This window comes from Nerophis ophidion, linkage group LG12 (genome assembly GCF_033978795.1).
Source record: "Nerophis ophidion isolate RoL-2023_Sa linkage group LG12, RoL_Noph_v1.0, whole genome shotgun sequence".
Taxonomy (NCBI): domain Eukaryota; kingdom Metazoa; phylum Chordata; class Actinopteri; order Syngnathiformes; family Syngnathidae; genus Nerophis; species Nerophis ophidion.
In genome coordinates, this window is record NC_084622.1 from 12,637,095 (window position 1) to 12,655,242 (window position 18,148).

Below are 18,148 nucleotides of genomic sequence, written 5' to 3' on the forward strand. Positions count from 1 at the left end.
CCTTTTTCATGATAAAGAAAAAAAAAAAAAAGGACCCACCCCCCAGGCCGCGGGACAAATTGTTAAGCGTTGACCTGTCCGCGGGTACAAAAAGGTTGGGGACTACTGCTGTACACAGTTTGTTAGTCTAATCTTGAACGAGGTTTGATTGTTTGATTGCAAATTGTGTTAGTACATTGCATAGTTCATTACTTATTCATTAGCTTCGATCACTAAAAGGTAAAACTTTAATACGTTTTTCAAATTGTTTTAGTCGGGGTCCACGTTAATTAATTAATGGGTTTGTGCTGAAAACAAAGTTTTCTTGTACTTGCTGCAATGACAATAACGATCTATCCATATCCCATCCTATTTAGAGCTAAGGTTGTTTATATTTATTTTGCTATAATCGGTAAACAGCAGTTAGATTACGTCACTCCTGCTAAATGACTTCCTGTTGGTTTCACTTCCGGTGTCCGTTAGAAAATAAATTGTACATGTCGCGGTCTTCTGTAGTCATTTCTGTTGCCACCCTACACACAGCAATGCTGTAAGTTGTCTTTAACAAGTTAACAACATGTCAGACACGTTAAAAAAACTGTAATATTTCCGACATGTTGGATAGAATTGTCAAACTAGATACAATGTGTTCATGTCAGGCTTCACGGTGGAAGAGGGGTTAGTGCGTCTGCCTCACAATACGAAGGTCCTGCAGTCCTGGGTTCAAATCCAGGCTCGGGATCTTTCTGTGTGGAGTTTGCATGTTCTCCCCGTGAATGCGTGGGTTCCCTCCGGGTACTCCGGCTTCCTCCCACTTCCAAAGACATGCACCTGGGGATAGGTTGATTGGCAACAATAAATTGGCCCTAGTGTGTGAATGTGAGTGTGAATGTAGTCTGTCTATCTGTGTTGGCCCTGCGATGAGGTGGCGACTTGTCCAGGGTGTAACCCGCCTTCCGCCCAATTGTAGCTGAGATAGGCGCCAGCGCCCCCCGCGACCCCAAAAGGGAATAAGATGGATGGATGGGTGTTCACGTCATTCAGGCAGATACGGGAGTCTCCCTCTGCTGGACATGTTGGGACATTACAGTTCCATTTTGTATGTCATTGCAGACAAATATGAATATTATATGAATATAATAATTTGTGTCTCTTTGTTCTTTTCAGTTTTTCTCCATCTTGTCTCTGAAGAAATGTCCAAAGTAAAAGGTGAAGCCTCCAACAAAGTTCTCTTCATTGACCTGGTGTTGAGTCGGCACTTCTACACGTCTCAGGAGAACACTTCAAATGAACCTTCAGGAGTGAAAGACTTGAATAGTTAAAGAAGTGAGTGTTTATTAACATTGTTATCATTGTTAATCAGTCCTGTTGTCAACAAGATGAGGAAGCTTTTTGGGAGTAAAAATAAGATACAAAAGGCTTCCTTAGAAAGCAGACAATGAAAGTGGGTGGTATCCCGCCGCGTGTTAAAGGCACAGTACAGTAAGTACAGTAACTGGTCAGCCCCCAAACGTCGCCTTGAGGTATTGCATTTGACCTCCCCGTTGGCAAGTCTAGCAGTGGGACTCCTTGTCGTCCACGCGCAAGTAGCCGTCCTTGGCCTTCAGCTGGAGGTGGTCGTAGGCTGTGTTTAAAAAAAAAAAAATCATTTTAAATGCATATTTCTGTGTGGAGTCTGCATGTTCTCCCCGTGAATGCGTGGGTTCCCTCCGGGTATTCCGGCTTCCTCCCACCTCCAAAGACATGCACCTGGGGATAGGTTGATTGGAAACACTAAATTGGCCTAGTGTGTGAATGTGAGTGTGAATGTTGTCTGTCTATCTCTGTTGGCCCTGTGATGAGGTGGCGACTTGTCCAGGGTGTACACCGCCTCCCGCCGGATTATAGCTGAGATAGGCACCAGCGCCCCTTGCAACCCTAAAGGGAATAAGCAGTAAAAAATGGATGAATGGATGGATTTCTGTGTGGAGTTTGCATGTTCTCCCCGTGACTGCGTGGGTTCCCTCCGGATACTTTGGCTTCCTCCCACCTCCAAAGACATGCACCTGGGGATAGGCCCCTCCCACCTCCAAAGACATGCACCTGGGGATAGGCCCCTCCCACCTCCAAAGACATGCACCTGGGGATAGGCCCCTCCCACACCCAAAGACATGCACTTGGGGATTGGTTGATTGGCAACACTAAATGGTCCCTAGTGTGCAAATGTCGTCTGTCTATCTGTGTTGGCCCTGCGATGAGGTGGCAACTTGTCCAGAACGTACTCCGTCTTCCGCTCAAATGCAGCTCAGATAGGCGATCAATGACAGTAATTGGATGATTGGATTTTTATTGTAGTGTAAACATAAGACAGATACTTGTTTTGTACAGACAAGGTAGTGCCCGTAGGAAACTGTCAAAAATTGCCATGGTTAACCATATTTCAGGTCGCCCAGGCAGGTTATTGGGTAAAGTTTTCAACTAGCAATAATCACGCCTCAGATAGACTTCATGAGTTACAATACTGCCTCTAAGCAAGGATACCATTGCCATGTTACTTTGAGGGTGGTCATTATCCACCACACCCTTCACAATCATGGTCAATACACGAACTGATTAATGAATCACACTATAATGTTCTCTATATCAGTGGTTCTCAACCTTTTGTCAGTGATGTACCCCCTGTGAACATTTTTTTAATTCAAGTACCCCTAATCAGAGCAAAGCATTTTTGGTTGAAAAAAAAGATAAAGAAGTAAAATACAGCACTATGTCATCAGTTTCTGATTTATTAAATTGTATAACAGTGCAAAATATTGTTCATTTGTAGTGGTCTTTCTTGAACTCCATCCATCCATTTTCTACCGCTTATTCCCTTTTTGGGGTCGCTGGCGCCTATCTCAGCTACAATCGGGCGGAAGGCGGGGTACACCCTGGACAAGTCGCCCCCTCATCACAGGGCCAACACAGATAGACAGACAACATTCACACTCACATTCACACACTAGGGCCAATTTAGTGTTGCCAATCAATCTATCCCCAGTTGCATGTTTTTGGAAGTGGGAGGAAGCCGGAGTACCCGGTGGGAACCCACGCATTCACGGGGAGAACATGCAAACTCCACACAGAAAGATCCCGAGCCTGGATTTGAACCCAGGACTGCAGGGCCTTCGTATTGTGAGGCAGACGCACTAACCCCTCTGACACCCTATTTGGAAAAAAAGATATAAAAATAACTAAAAACCTGTTGAAAAATAAACAAGTGATTCAATTATAAATAAAAAATTCCACACATGGAAGTACTCTTCGACTTAAAGTGCAATCTTTGGGGATTGTAATAGATATCCATCTGGATTCATTAACTTAATTCTAAACATTTCTTCACAAAAAATGAAATCTTTAACATCAATATTTATGGAACATGTCCACAAAAGATCTAGCTGTCAACACTGAATATTGCATTGTTGCATTTTTTCCCCACAGTTTATGAACTAACATTCATATTTGGTCGAAGTATTATTCAATGAATATATTTATAAATTATTTTAAATTGTTGCTATTTTTAGAATATTTTTTAAAAATCTCACGTACCCCTTGGTATACCTTCAAATACCCTCAGGGGTACACGCACCCCCATTTGAGAACCACTGCTTCAAATCATATTTCACCGACACTGTGTCAAAGTCTTTGTTCGCCACACATTCAGCTATATATATAAATATATATATATATATATATATATATAGCTGTGACAGGCTCCAGCATGACCTGTGACTCTAAGGTGGGACATATGGTATGAAATGGATTGCTATGTTATTGTAAGGTAAGATTTGGTTGAATTCTTTTTTTGTACAGAAGAAATAGTCCCCAGAGGAACTGTCAAAAATTGCCATAGCTGACCATATTTCGGGTCACCAAGGCAGGGTATTGGGTAAAGTTTTCAACTAGCAATAATCACGCCTCAGTTAGACTTCATGGGCTATGATACTGCCCCTAAGCAAGAATACCATTCTCATGTTACTTTGAGGGCTGTCATTATCCACCACACCCTTCACAATCATGGTCAATATAAGAACTGATTAATGAGTCACAAGCGGTAGGAAATGGATGGATGGGCGGATATATATATTTTATGTGTTTACAGAATGTTAAAAAAAATGTCCCATACATTCTTGACTTTCAGTATGTGGTCCTTGGTGGCAAAAGTTTAGACACCCCTCATCTAAAATATACTTCAAATACAAACAAAGTTTTGTTAGTTGATTAAAGGCTTAAATAATACTAACTGGTGAATTAGTTCATTTGAAAAAGTACAAAAAACAAAATAAACACCTGATTGCATGTGAGACTGAACATTTATACTTTTGCACAGGCGGAATTTTGGACACACAACAGTAAAATGTAAGAAAAAAGAGAGCAAAAAAAAAAAAAGGTTATGTAGTGAGAACAAGCTGAAATATTCTGGCTAATAATTAATTATAGTATACTTTGTCACCAATATATATATATATATATATATATATATATACATATATGTATATATATATATATATATATATATATATATATATATATATATATATATATATATATATATATTGTGTGTATATATATATGTGTGTATGTATGTATGTATGTATGTATACATATATGTACATATATATAATATATACATATGTATATAATATATATATATATATATATATGTATATATATATACATATATATATATATATATATATATATATATATATATATACATATAAAAAAGGTTCCTGCATACATTTTTCAGTATGCGGGCCTCGTTGGAAAAACTCTGGACACCCCTGAACTAAAGTATCAAATGTATCGATATTTTGATTTGAGAATCGATATTACAGCATAAGGATCTGGTATCGATATTTCCAGAATCAATCCGCACATCATTACACAATATTTAAACATAATATAACGTAATTTAATAATTACAATCCACACGATTGAAATATTGAAAACAAACAACCAACAAATATTGCTCTGGGAGGGAAAAACGTGGATTACCAGTTTAATGAACAAGAAAGAATATCACAAAAACAAACATGTCTACATATTAACAGTAAAATGATCAACACTTGCAGCCAATGACTGGCTAAGAGTTGCCTCACTTTGACATTTGCAGTAATTTACTTCATGCCAATAAAGTTACAACAGTATATTGTGTGAAAGTACAGTTATTGTACAGGTGTAGCCCACAATATTTTCCATAAATTGAGGTGAACACAACAAAGGAAGAAATTTTGGAAGTTTTGAACGTTTGGATGAAAGAAGATTACGAAAAATGTGTGAAATGTCTCCATGCAACAATTTTAGTTTCGAAAAAAAAACAACGTTGTTAATAATATGCAAAATGAAATATGCATATGAACTGTGTTGTCCTGAAGTCAATTGTTAATATTCTTTACATGATTACTTGATAGTACTTTTGTATTAGTGACTGCAATGCTTTATTTTGGATTAAACTTGATCTTCCGTCTTGCCTCTGGTGAGGGCGGTCGCATTTTTTTCCGCTCCCTTCTTCTCCCCGCTTGCTCTCTTTGTTTTGTCCTGTCTACACTTTTTTTGAAGCCTCTTTCCTCCAAATCTAAACATTAGACATGGAAATGATCAGCTGGACTCTCGACTCCATCCATCCATCCATCCATCTTCTTCCGCTTATCCGAGGTCGAGTCGCGGGGGCAGCAGCCCAAGCAGGGAAGCCCAGACTTCCCTGCTTCGGTATGACTGATTGTTAAGTGGTGGGGTCCCATCATGCATTGCGACACAAAGCGAGCCGTATAAATACATTTTAGCTGAATGTGTTGTAAACACAGACTTTGACATTAGACAATGTCGGTGTAACATGATTTAGAGAACATTATATTGTGATTCATTAATCAGTTAGAATATTGACCATGATTGTGAAGGGTGTGGTGGATAATGACGACCCTCAAAGTAACTTGACCACAGTATTCTTGCTCAGAGGCAGTATCGTAGCCCATGAAGTTTATCTGAGGCGTGATTATTGCTAGTTGAAAACTTTACCCAATACCCTGCCTGGACGACCTGAAATAAGATCGGTCATGGCAATTTTTGACAGTTCCTACAGGGACCATCTCTTTTGTACAAAACAAGCATAATTCTAATCTATATCTTCATTTTAAGATTAGACATACAGTATCACCTCTGGTATTGATGGATTAGTTAGATATCAAGCTAGCTGAAAAACACCTTTAAAGGCCTACTGAAACCCACTGTTACCCACCATGCAATCTGATAGTTTATATATCAATGATGAAATATTGACATTTTAACACATGCCAATACGGCCTTTTTAGTTTACTAAATTGCAGTTTTATATTTCCCGGGACTTTTTTTCTTGAAAACGTCACGTAATGATGACGTGTACGCGTGATGTTACGGGCTGTTATGAATATGAGCGCTGCACACACACACAGCTAAAAGTCGTGTGCTTTAATGGCATAATTACACAGTATTTTTGACATCTGTGTTGCTGAATCTTTTGCAATTTGTTAAATTAATATTGGAGAAGTCAAAGTAGTAAGATGGAGTTGGGAAGCTTTAGCCTTTAGCCACACAAACACACGGTGATTCCTTGTTTAAAATTCACGGAGTTGAAACTTTCCTACGGATCACAGCGGACATGGATCCCGACCACTTTTCAACCAGCAAGTTTTGGTAAGAAAATTGTGGTTAAAAAGTCGCCACTTACCGGATATGAGCTGAGCTTGCGCCTCCCGTACAGCTGCCGTCGACTTCCCCGAGACACTGCACGTCAACACCCGGGCGTGGACGTACACTTCCGACTATCAGGTACTGTTAAACTCACTAAAACACTAGCAACACAATAGAAAGATAAGGGATTTCCCAGAATTATCCTAGTGAATGTCTCTAAAAACATATGAATCCGTCTCAATGCAACGCGATTGCAATCGCGTTTTTTTTTTAATATTTTTTTTTTTCTAGTCCGTCGCTATCAATATCCTCAAACACAAATCTTTCATCCTCGCTCAAATTAATAGGGAAATTGTCGTTTTCTCGGTCCCAATAGCTGTTTTTGTTGGAGGCTCCCATTAAAATCAATGTGAATATATGAGGAGCCATCAACATGTGACGTCATCTTCTGCGACTTCCTGTAGAGGCAGGGCTTTTCTCCAGTTGCGAACTTTATCGTGGATGTTCTCTACTAAATCCTTTCAGCAAAAATATGGCAATATCGCAAAATGATCAAGTATGACACATAGAATAGACCTGCTAGCCCCGTTTGAATAAGAAAATCTAATTTTAGTAGGCCTTTAAAGTGAATACTTCTCACCTAAATTGTTTCTCATTTCTTGGTTACTTCGTTAGGTTTCCTTATCCATGAATTTATTGGCTTTAATATTTTTGGTGTGGGCCATTGGGACGTTTTTTTTTGTCAGTATACCCCTCGATTTCAATTTAAAAAATGGTAAAAGGAACCTCAGGATAGTGATATGTACCCCGGGATAGGCCCCTCCCACCTCCAAAGACATGCACCTGGGGATAGGTTGATTGGCAAAACTAAATGGTCCCTAGTGTGTGAATGCTGTCCGTCTATCTGTGTTGGCCCTGCGACGAGGTGGAAACTTGTCCAGAACATACTCCGTCTCCCGCTTAAATACAGCTAGAATTGACCATTAACAACAGTAAATGTGTGGATGGATATATTATCATTAGGTAAGTAGAAGTTAAATACTTGTTTTGTACAGACAAGATAGTCCCCTTAGGAACTGTCAAAAATTGCTACGGATGACCATACTCCAGGTCGTTCAGGCAGGGTATTGGGTAAAGTTTTCAACTAGCAATACTCGCGCCTCAGATAGACTTCATGGGCTACGATACTGCCTCTGAGCAAGGATACCAGAGGTGGGACCAAGTCATTGTTTTGCAAGTCACAAGTAAGTCTCAAGTCTTTGCCCTCGAGTCTCGAGTCAAGTCCCAAGTCAAGACAGGCAAGTCCCGAGTCAAGTCCAAAGTCAAGACTGGAAAGTCTCAAGTCAAGTCCCAAGTCCTGCATTTTGAGTTTCAAGTCATTTCAAGTCCTTTAAACCCCAGACTAAAATATTTACACAGATTGTGTATGCTTTTAAAACACTGTATGTATTTATTATTTAAAAAAAAAATTGTGCTGACATTGCACTTCATAATAGCACTATTAACCAGTTATTTTAAACATTTAACTCATTCCTTTACAGAATGAACACATTTGAAAAAAACAAGTGCAACTGTAATTATTTGCACAAAGGTGTTAACATTGTATTTCCATGGCATATTGCATTGTAACTAGTTCCATAGCAGTCTCTATCCTGTTCTTACCTTATCTCATTGATCTCATCTCATACTGTATGTGTGTTGTGTGCGTACACATGAAAAACATAACTACATGAAAATAACAAGGAACAGAGTTGTAGTTTTTAGATTTCACGGCCCTATGGAATATGTACACATATTCTTTATATAGTATACATTTTAACTGACCTTTATTTGACTATGTTTGTCTTTTTGTAGGTGGCTAAAATATGCGGTGATGCTGACCACCGTATAACGTTACGTTACCGTGTGTGATACATTGACTATAACATTTTGAGTGGGTACCTCATGCAACCCTGCTTAAAAAAAAACACTTGACAAAAAGTATGAATACGGTAGCGAACTGCAGTGGACGCAACAGATTGTCGTGTTTGCAATGACGTTATAACCATAGACATTTTATAAGTAGACGCAGCATTGGCTGCTGTGACGTGAGCAATTTGGCCGCCATCTTGAGGTGGTGATGAGGAGCCGGCAAGCAGCCTAAACTGACAGTTGACAGGTAGCAAACAAAGATGCTGGGCTGGTGTTTAGCGTTTTCCTGCTTTAATGAGTGGACTGTTGAAAATAGGAATCGGGGGATTACTTTTCACAAGTAAGATTGAACATTAACATGGTTTTATTTTGTGAAAATAATATTACCACAGAGTTGAAAGGAACAAAGATCTTCAATTTGTACGTGAAAATCACAAAGAAATCTTCTGGGGGAGGATGACGCCCCTACAAGTATTTGGTTTACAAACTTTCAGCCCCACCTAAAACAAAATTCACCAGCCGCCACTGATTATGATGCATTCTCATTTTAGGCAAAGTATGAGACAATACTTTCTTAACAGTATAATTGTAACCAGAAATAAGTCTTCAAGTAACAATATTCAAATACTAACTTTGTTGGGTAAGACAGAATTTGCTTTTATTCTGAATCCAGTGAAACAGATTTGTGGTTTTAGCTGATATAAAAACTTTCAGGTGTTTATATATGTTTATGTTTAAGTATTTTGCAGACGCTTTTATCCGAAGCAACATACATGAAAAATACATATAAAACAATCACTGTAACCACGATCATTTAAGGGAAGAATGTAATACAAAATATTAATACAAAGTGTCAAGACAGAATAAACTCTCTGCTGTTGCAGCAACAGATATACAGTCTATAAGATATATAGATATCTTATGTATTTATACATTGTTTATGTAGGATATACGCATGTATATATAACCTAATCATATTGTTTCTTCGCCTTAAAAATAGCTGACTGTTTTTTTCCCCCCTTTTGGGATTATTATTCCCAGTTTTGATCTTGGACATCTGCTCACTTATAGCATATAAGAATATTCCACTACTGTTAAGCAAACAATGAACACGCCAAAAAATGTGTCTTTTATCATAGTTACACGTATGGAAAAAAAAACGCGTGAATATCAGTGGTATTCAGTGAGGTAAAATGAATGAAATGCACTGACAGTTCATTGCTCCTGCCAAATGAATTGCACTGAGTGGAGGGGATCACCACTCCAAGATGGCGGCCCCGCGTCACGTCAGCGCCAGTAGGCAGTAGCGCTCGATGTTGCGTACCCTTATACGATGTCTATTTTCATAACGTTAGCAGTGAGTTTGGAGCCTCACTGATTTAACTAAACAGCAAATAAAAGTTACATTACTCAGCCAATAAATGTTAACTTACATTCAAAACTTAACCTTCTTTTTGCATCTTCAAATGTCGAACGGAGTTGGAAGTTGTTGCGTCTCGGTCTGTAATCTTCGAACGAACCGTATGCTTTGCATACTGGAATTTGTTTTTTGTTGACCAAGTCGTAGTTTTAATACCCGAACGAAACAATTTTTGGCATCATTTTTCCTCATTGGCGTGTTGTATGAGAGCTCTTCTTCGTTGGTTTTCATGCAATTTGATTGGCTGAATGCTGTGTGACAAATTAATGTGGATTTAATTTGATTGGCTGTTGTTCTGACAGGTAGCGCACAGGCTGTCATCGCACACACGCTGACAGACACAGACAGATATGGAACGCTCCTGAATATCTTTTTAATCATTGGGATTTGGGGAAAGTAGCAAGTCATGTCAATCCAAAAGGCTCGAATCAAGGTCAATTCACAAGTCATTGATGTTGATGTTAAAGTCTAAGTCAAGTTGCAAGTCTTTTTACATTTTGTCAAGTCGAGACTAAAGTCATCAATTTCATGAATTGAGTCTGACACCAGTTGAAGTCATGTGACTCAAGTCCACACCCCTGAAGGATACCATTCACTTGTTACCTTGAGGGTGGTCATTATCCAACACATCCTTCACAATCATGGTCAATATAAGAACTGATTAATGAGTCACAATATAATGTTCTCTATATCAGTGGTTCTCAACCTTTTTTCAGTGATGTACCCCCTGTGAAAATTTTTTTTAATTCAAGTACCCCTAATCAGAGCAAAGCATTTTTGGTTGAAAAAAAGAGATAAAGAAGTAAAATACAGCACTATGTCATCAGTTACTGATTTATTAAATTGTATAACAGTGCAAAATATTGCTAATTTGTAGTGGTCTTTCTTGAACAATTTGGAAAAAAAGATATAAAAATAACTAAAAACTTGTTGAAAAATAAACAAGTGATTCAATTATGAATAAAGATTTTCACACATAGAAGTAATTATTGACTTAAAGTGAAATCTTTGGGGATTGTAATAGAGGTCCATCTGGATTCATGAACTTAATTCTAAACATTTCTTCCCCAAAAAAAGAAATCTTTAACATCAATATTTATGGAACAAAAAATCTAGCTGTCAACACTGAAAATTGCATTGTTGCATTTTTCCCCCACAGTTTATGAACTTAGATTCATATTTTGTTGAAGGATTATTCAATAAATATATTTATAAATTATTTTTAAATTGTTGCTATTTTTAGAATATTTTTAAAAATCTCACGTACCCCTTGGCATACCTTCAAATACCCCCAGGGGTACACGCACCCCCATTTGAGAACCACTGCTTCGAATCATATTTCACCGACACTGAGTCAAAGTCTTTGTTTAGCACACATTCAGCTATATATATATATATATATATATACAGTATATATATATATATATATATATATATATATATATATATACATAGCTGTGACAGGTTCCAGCATGCCCTGTGACCCTAAAATGGGACAAATGGTGTAAAATAGATTGCTATGTTATTGTTAGGTAGAATTTGGTTGAATTATTTTTTTTTTACAGAAGAAATAGTCCCCACGGGAACTGTCAAAAATTGCCATAGCTGACGATATTCCAGGTCATCCAGACAGGGTATTGGGTAAAGTTTTCAACTAGCAATTATCACGCCTCAGGTAGACTTCATGGGCTATGATACTGCCACTGAGCAAGGATACCATTCACATGTTACTTTGAGGGTAGTCATTATCCACCACACCCTTCACAATCATGGTCAATATAAGAACTGATTAATGAGTCACAAGCGGTAGGAAATGGATGGATGGGTGGATATATATATTTTATGTGTTTACAGAATGTTAAAAAAAATGTCCCATACATTCTTGACTTTCAGTATGTGGTCCTTGGTGGCAAAAGTTTAGACACCCCTCATCTAAAATATACTTCAAATACAAAGTTTTGTTAGTTGATTAAAGGCTTAAATAATACTAAGTAGTGAATTAGTTCATTTGAAAAAGTACAAAAAACAAAATAAACACCTGATTGCATGTGTGACTGAAACTTTATACTTTTGCACAGGCGGAATTTTGGACACACAACAGTAAAATGTAAGAAAAAAAGACAGCAAAAAATTAAAAAGGTTATGTAATGAGAACAAGCTCAAATATTCTGGCTAATAATTAATTATAGTATAATTTGTCACCAATATATATATATATATATATATATATATATATATATATATATATATATATATATATATATATGTATATATGTATATATATGTATATATATATATGTATTTATATTTACATACATATATATATATATTTATATACATACATATACATATATATATTGTGTATATATATATATGTGTGTATGTATGTATGTATGTATACATATATGTACATATATATATAATATGTACATATGTATATAATATATAATATATATATATATATAAATATATATATATATAAATATATATATATATATATATATATGTATATATATATGTATATATATATATATATATATATATATATATATATATATATATATATATATATATATATATATATATATATATATATATATACATATATATTTTTTTGGATTTTTTGATTTTTTCATAAAAAAGGTTCCTGCATACATTTTTCAGTATGCGGGCCTCGTTGGAAAAACTGTGGACACCCCTGAACTAAAGTATCAAATGTATCGATATTTTGATTTGAGAATCGATATAACAGCATAAGGATCTGGTATCGATATTTCCAGAATCAATCCACACATCACTACACAATAATTAAACATAATATAACGTAATTTAATAATTACAATCCACACGATTGAAATATTGAAAACAAACAACCAACAAATATTGCTCTGGGAGGGAAAAAAAGTGGATTACCAGTTTAATGAACAATAAAGAATATCACAAAAACAAACATGTCTACATATTAACAGTAAAATGATCAACACTTGCAGCCAATGACTGGCTAAGAGTTGCCTCACTTTGACATTTGCAGTAATTTACTTCATGCCAATAAAGTTACAACAGTATATTGTGTGAATGTACAGTTATTGTACAGGTGTAGCCCACAATATTTTCCATAAATTGAGGTGAACACAACAACATCGGAAGACATTTTGAAAGTTTTGAACGTTTGGATGAAAGAAGATTATGAAAAATGTGTGAAATGTCTCCATGCAACCATTTTAGTTTAGAAAAACAATAACCTCGTTAATCATATGCAAAATGAAATATGCATATGAACTGTGTTGTCCTGAAGTCAATTGTTAATATTCTTTACATGATTACTTGATAGTACTTTTGTATTAGTGACCGCAATGCTTTATTTTGGATTAAACTTGATCTTCCGTCTTGCCTCTGGTGAGGGCGGTCGCATTTTTTTCCGCTCCCTTCTTCTCCCCGCTTGCTCTCTTTGTTTTGTCCTGTCTACACTTTTTTTGAAGCCTCTTTCCTCCAAATCTAAACATTAGACATGGAAATGATCAGCTGGACTCTCGACTCCATCCATCCATCTTCTTCCGCTTATCCGAGGTCGAGTCGCGGGGACAGCAGCCCAAGCAGGGAAGCCCAGACTTCCCTGCTTCGGTATGACTGATTGTTAAGTGGTGGGGTCCCATCATGCATTGCGACACAAAGCGAGTCGTATAAATACATTTTAGCTGAATGTGTTGTAAACACAGACTTTGACATTAGACAATGTCGGTGTAACATGATTTAGAGAACATTATATTGTGATTCATTAATCAGTTACAATATTGACCATGATTGTGAAGGGTGTGGTGGATAATGACGACCCTCAAAGTAACTTGACCACAGTATTCTTGCTCAGAGGCAGTATCGTAGCCCATGAAGTCTGTCTGAGGCGCAATTATTGCTAGTTGAAAACTTTACCCAAAACCCCGCCCGGATGACCTGAAACATGATTGGTCATGGCAATATTTGACAGTTCCTACGGGGACTAACTCTTCTGTACAAAACAATCATAATTCAAATATATATCTTCATTTTAAGGTTAGATTCACGGTATCACCTCTGGTGTCGATGGATTAGTTAGATATCAAGCTAGTTGAAAAACACCTTTAAAGGCCTACTGAAACCCACTGTTACCCACCATGCAATCTGTTAGTTTATATATCAATGATGAAATATTGACATTGCAACACATGCCAATACGGCCTTTTTAGTTTACTAAATTGCAGTTTTATATTTCCCGGGACTTTTTTCTTGAAAACGTCACATAATGATGACGTCTACGCGTGATGTTACGGGCTGTTATGAATATGAGCGCTGCACACACACACTTTAATGTCATAATTACACAGTATTTTTGACATCTGTGTTGCTGAATCTTTTGCAATTTGTTCAATTAATATTGGAGAAGTCAAAGTAGTAAGATGGAGTTGGGAAGCTTTAGCCTTTAGCCACACAAACACACGGTGATTCCTTGTTTAAAATTCACGGAGTTGAAACTTTCCTACGGATCACAGCGGACATGGATCCCGACCACTTTTCAACCAGCAAGTTTTGGTAAGAAAATTGTGGTTAAAAAGTCGCCACTTACCGGATATGAGCTGAGCTCGCGCCTCCCGTACAGCTGCCGTCGACTTCCCCGAGACACTGCGCGTCAACACCCGGGCGTGGACGTACACTTCCGACTATCAGGTACTGTTAAACTCACTACAACACTAGCAACACAATAGAAAGATAAGGGATTTCCCAGAATTATCCTAGTGAATGTCTCTAAAAACATATGAATCCGTCTCAATGCAACGCGATTGCAATCGCGTTTTTTTTTTTAATATTTTTTTTTTTTCTAGTCCGTCGCTATCAATATCCTCAAACACGAATCTTTCATCCTCGCTCAAATTAATGGGGAAATTGTCGTTTTCTCGGTCCCAATAGCTGTTTTTGTTGGAGGCTCCCATTAAAATCAATGTAAATATATGAGGAGCCATCAACATGTGACGTCATCTTCTGCGACTTCCTCTAGAGGCAGGGCTTTTCTCCAGTTGTGAACTTTATCGTGGATGTTCTCTACTAAATCCTTTCAGCAAAAATATGTCAATATCGCGAAATGATCAAGTATGACACATAGAATAGACCTGCTAGCCCCGTTTGAATAAGAAAATCTAATTTTAGTAGGCTTTTAAAGTGAATACTTCTCACCTAAATTGTTTCTCATTTCTTGGTTACTTTGTTAGGTTTCCTTATCCATGAATTTATTGGCTTTAATATTTTTGGTGTGGGCCATTGGGCCGTTGCTATTTGTCAGTATACCCCTCGATTTCAATTAAAAAAAGGGTAAAAGGAACCTCAGGATAGGCCCCTCCCACCTCCAAAGACATGCACCTGGGGATCGGTTGATTGGCAACACTAAATGGTCCCTAGTGTGTGAATGTTGTCTGTCTATCTGTGTTGCCCCTGCGACGAGGTGGAAACTTGTCCAGAACATACTCCGTCTCCCGCTTAAATACAGGTAGAATTGACCATTAACAACAGTAAATGTGTGGATGGATATATTATCATTAGGTAAGTAGAAGTTAAATACTTGTTTTGTACAGACAAGATAGTCCCCGTAGGAACTGTCAAAAATTGCTACGGATGACCATATTCCGGGTCATTCAGGCAGGGTATTGGGTAAAGTTTTCAACTAGCAATACTCGCGCCTCAGATAGACTTCATGGGCTACGATACTGCCTCTGAGCAAGGATCCCAGAGGTGGGACCAAGTCATTGTTTTGCAAGTCACAAGTAAGTCTCAAGTCTTTGCCCTCGAGTCTCGAGTCAAGTCCCAAGTCAAGACAGGCAAGTCCCGAGTCAAGACTGGAAAGTCTCAAGTCAAGTCCCAAGTCCTGCATTTTGAGTTTCAAGTCATTTCAAGTCCTTCTAACCCCAGACTAAAATATTTACACAGATTGTGTATGCTTTTAAAACACTGTATGTATTTATTATTAAAAAAAAAATTGTGCTGACATTGCACTTCATAATAGCACTATTAACCAGTTATTTTAAACATTTAACTCATTCCTTTACAGAATGAACACATTTGAAAAAAACAAGTGCAACTGTAATTATTTGCACAAAGGTGTTAACATTGTATTTCCATGGCATATTGCATTGTAACTAGTTCCATAGCAGTCTCTATCCTGTTCTTACCTTATCTCATTGATCTCATCTCATACTGTATGTGTATGGATGTGTGCGTACACATGAAAAACATAACTACATGAAAATAACAAGGAACAGAGTTGTAGTTTTTAGATTTCACTGCCCTATGGAATATTTACACATATTCTCTATATAGTATACATTTTAACTGACCTTTATTTGACTATGTTTGTCTTTTTGTAGGTGGCTAAAATATGCGGTGCTGCTGACCACCGTATAACGTTACATTACCGTGTGTGATACATTGACTAACGTAACATTCTGAGTGGGTACCTCATGCAACCCTGCTTAAAAAAAACCACTTCACAAAAAGTATGAATAAGGTAGCGAACTGCAGTGGACGCAACAGATTGTCGTGTTTGCAATGACGTTATAACCATAGACATTTTATAAGTAGACGCAGCATTGGCTGCTATGACGTGAGCAATTTGGCTGCCATCTTGAGGTGGTGATGAGGAGCCGGCAAGCAGCCTAAACTGACAGTTAACAGGTAGCAAACAAAGATGCTGGGCTGGTGTTTAGCGTTTTCCTGCTTTAATGAGTGGACTGTTGAAAATAGGAATCGGGGGATTACTTTTCACAAGTAAGATTGAACATTAACATGGTTTTATTTTGTGAAAAGAGTATTACCACAGAGTTGAAAGGAACAAAGATCTTCAATTTGTACGTGAAAATCACAAAGAAATCTTCTGGGGGAGGATGACGCCCCTACAAGTATTTGGTTTACAAACTTTCAGCCCCACCTAAAACAAAATTCACCAGCCGCCACTGATTATGATGCATTCTCATTTTAGGCAAAGTATGAGACAATACTTTCTTAACAGTATAATTGTAACCAGAAATAAGTCTTCAAGTAACAATATTCAAATACTCACTTTGTTGGGTAAGACAGAATTTGCTTTTATTCTGAATCCAGTGAAACAGATTTGTGGTTTTAGCTGATATAAAAACTTTCAGGTGTTTATATATGTTTATGTTTAAGTATTTTGCAGACGCTTTTATCCGAAGCAACATACATGAAAAATACATATAAAACAATCACTGTAAACATGATCATTTAAGGGAAGAATGTAATACAAAATATTAATACAAAGTGTCAAGACAGAATAAACTCTCTGCTGTTGCAGCAACAGATATACAGTCTATAAGATATATAGATATCTTATGTATTTATACATTGTTTATGTAGGATATACGCATGTATATATAACCTAATCATATTGTTTCTTCGCCTTAAAAATAGCTGACTGTTTTTTTCCCCCCTTTTGGGATTATTATTCCCAGTTTTGATCTTGGACGTCTGCTCACTTATAGCATATAAGAATATTCCACTACTGTTAAGCAAACAATGAACACGCCAAAAAATGTGTCTTTTATCATAGTTTCACGTATGAAAAAAAAAAACGCGTGAATATCAGTGGTATTCAGTGAGGTAAAATGAATTAAATGCACTGACAGTTCATTGCTCCTGCCAAATGAATTGCACTGAGTGGAGGGGATCACCACTCCAAGATGGCGGCCCCGCTTCACGTCAGCGCCAGTAGGCAGTAGCGCTCGATGTTGCGTACCCTTATACGATGTCTATTTTCATAACGTTAGCAGTGAGTTTGGAACCTCACTGATTTAACTAAACAGCAAATAAAAGTTACATTACTCAGCCAATAAATGTTAACTTACATTCAAAACTTAACCTTCTTCAAATGTCGAACGAAGTTGGAAGTTGTTGCGTCTCTGTCTGTAATCTTCGAACGAACCGTATGCTTTGCATACTGGAATTCGTTTTTTGTTGACCAAGTCGTAGTTTTAATACCCGAACGAAACAATTTCTGGCATCATTTTTCCTCATTGGCGTGTTGTATGAGAGCTCTTCTTCGTTGGTTTTCATGCAATTTGATTGGCTGAATGCTGTGTGACGAAAATAATGTGGATTTAATTTGATTGGCTGTTG

General features: G+C 37.2%; 7 non-coding genes across 7 annotated transcripts; 2 read left to right on the forward strand and 5 right to left on the reverse strand.

The window, feature by feature from the left end:
• Positions 1–2,356: 2,356 nt before the first annotated feature.
• LOC133563882 (U4 spliceosomal RNA) lies at positions 2,357–2,497 on the reverse strand. Its single transcript, XR_009809161.1, has one exon. It is a non-coding gene; the product is annotated as a U4 spliceosomal RNA (small nuclear RNA).
• Positions 2,498–3,819: 1,322 nt separating this feature from the next.
• Positions 3,820–3,960, reverse strand: LOC133563934 (U4 spliceosomal RNA). Its single transcript, XR_009809204.1, has one exon. It is a non-coding gene; the product is annotated as a U4 spliceosomal RNA (small nuclear RNA).
• Positions 3,961–5,941: 1,981 nt separating this feature from the next.
• Positions 5,942–6,082, forward strand: LOC133563932 (U4 spliceosomal RNA). Its single transcript, XR_009809203.1, has one exon. It is a non-coding gene; the product is annotated as a U4 spliceosomal RNA (small nuclear RNA).
• Positions 6,083–7,730: 1,648 nt separating this feature from the next.
• LOC133563868 (U4 spliceosomal RNA) lies at positions 7,731–7,871 on the reverse strand. Its single transcript, XR_009809150.1, has one exon. It is a non-coding gene; the product is annotated as a U4 spliceosomal RNA (small nuclear RNA).
• A 3,700-nt stretch (positions 7,872–11,571) lies between these two features.
• Positions 11,572–11,712, reverse strand: LOC133563863 (U4 spliceosomal RNA). Its single transcript, XR_009809146.1, has one exon. It is a non-coding gene; the product is annotated as a U4 spliceosomal RNA (small nuclear RNA).
• Positions 11,713–13,850: 2,138 nt separating this feature from the next.
• On the forward strand, positions 13,851–13,991 carry LOC133563874 (U4 spliceosomal RNA). The gene has a single exon (XR_009809156.1). It is a non-coding gene; the product is annotated as a U4 spliceosomal RNA (small nuclear RNA).
• A 1,612-nt stretch (positions 13,992–15,603) lies between these two features.
• Positions 15,604–15,744, reverse strand: LOC133563865 (U4 spliceosomal RNA). The gene has a single exon (XR_009809148.1). It is a non-coding gene; the product is annotated as a U4 spliceosomal RNA (small nuclear RNA).
• Between the last annotated feature and the right edge of the window lie 2,404 nt (positions 15,745–18,148).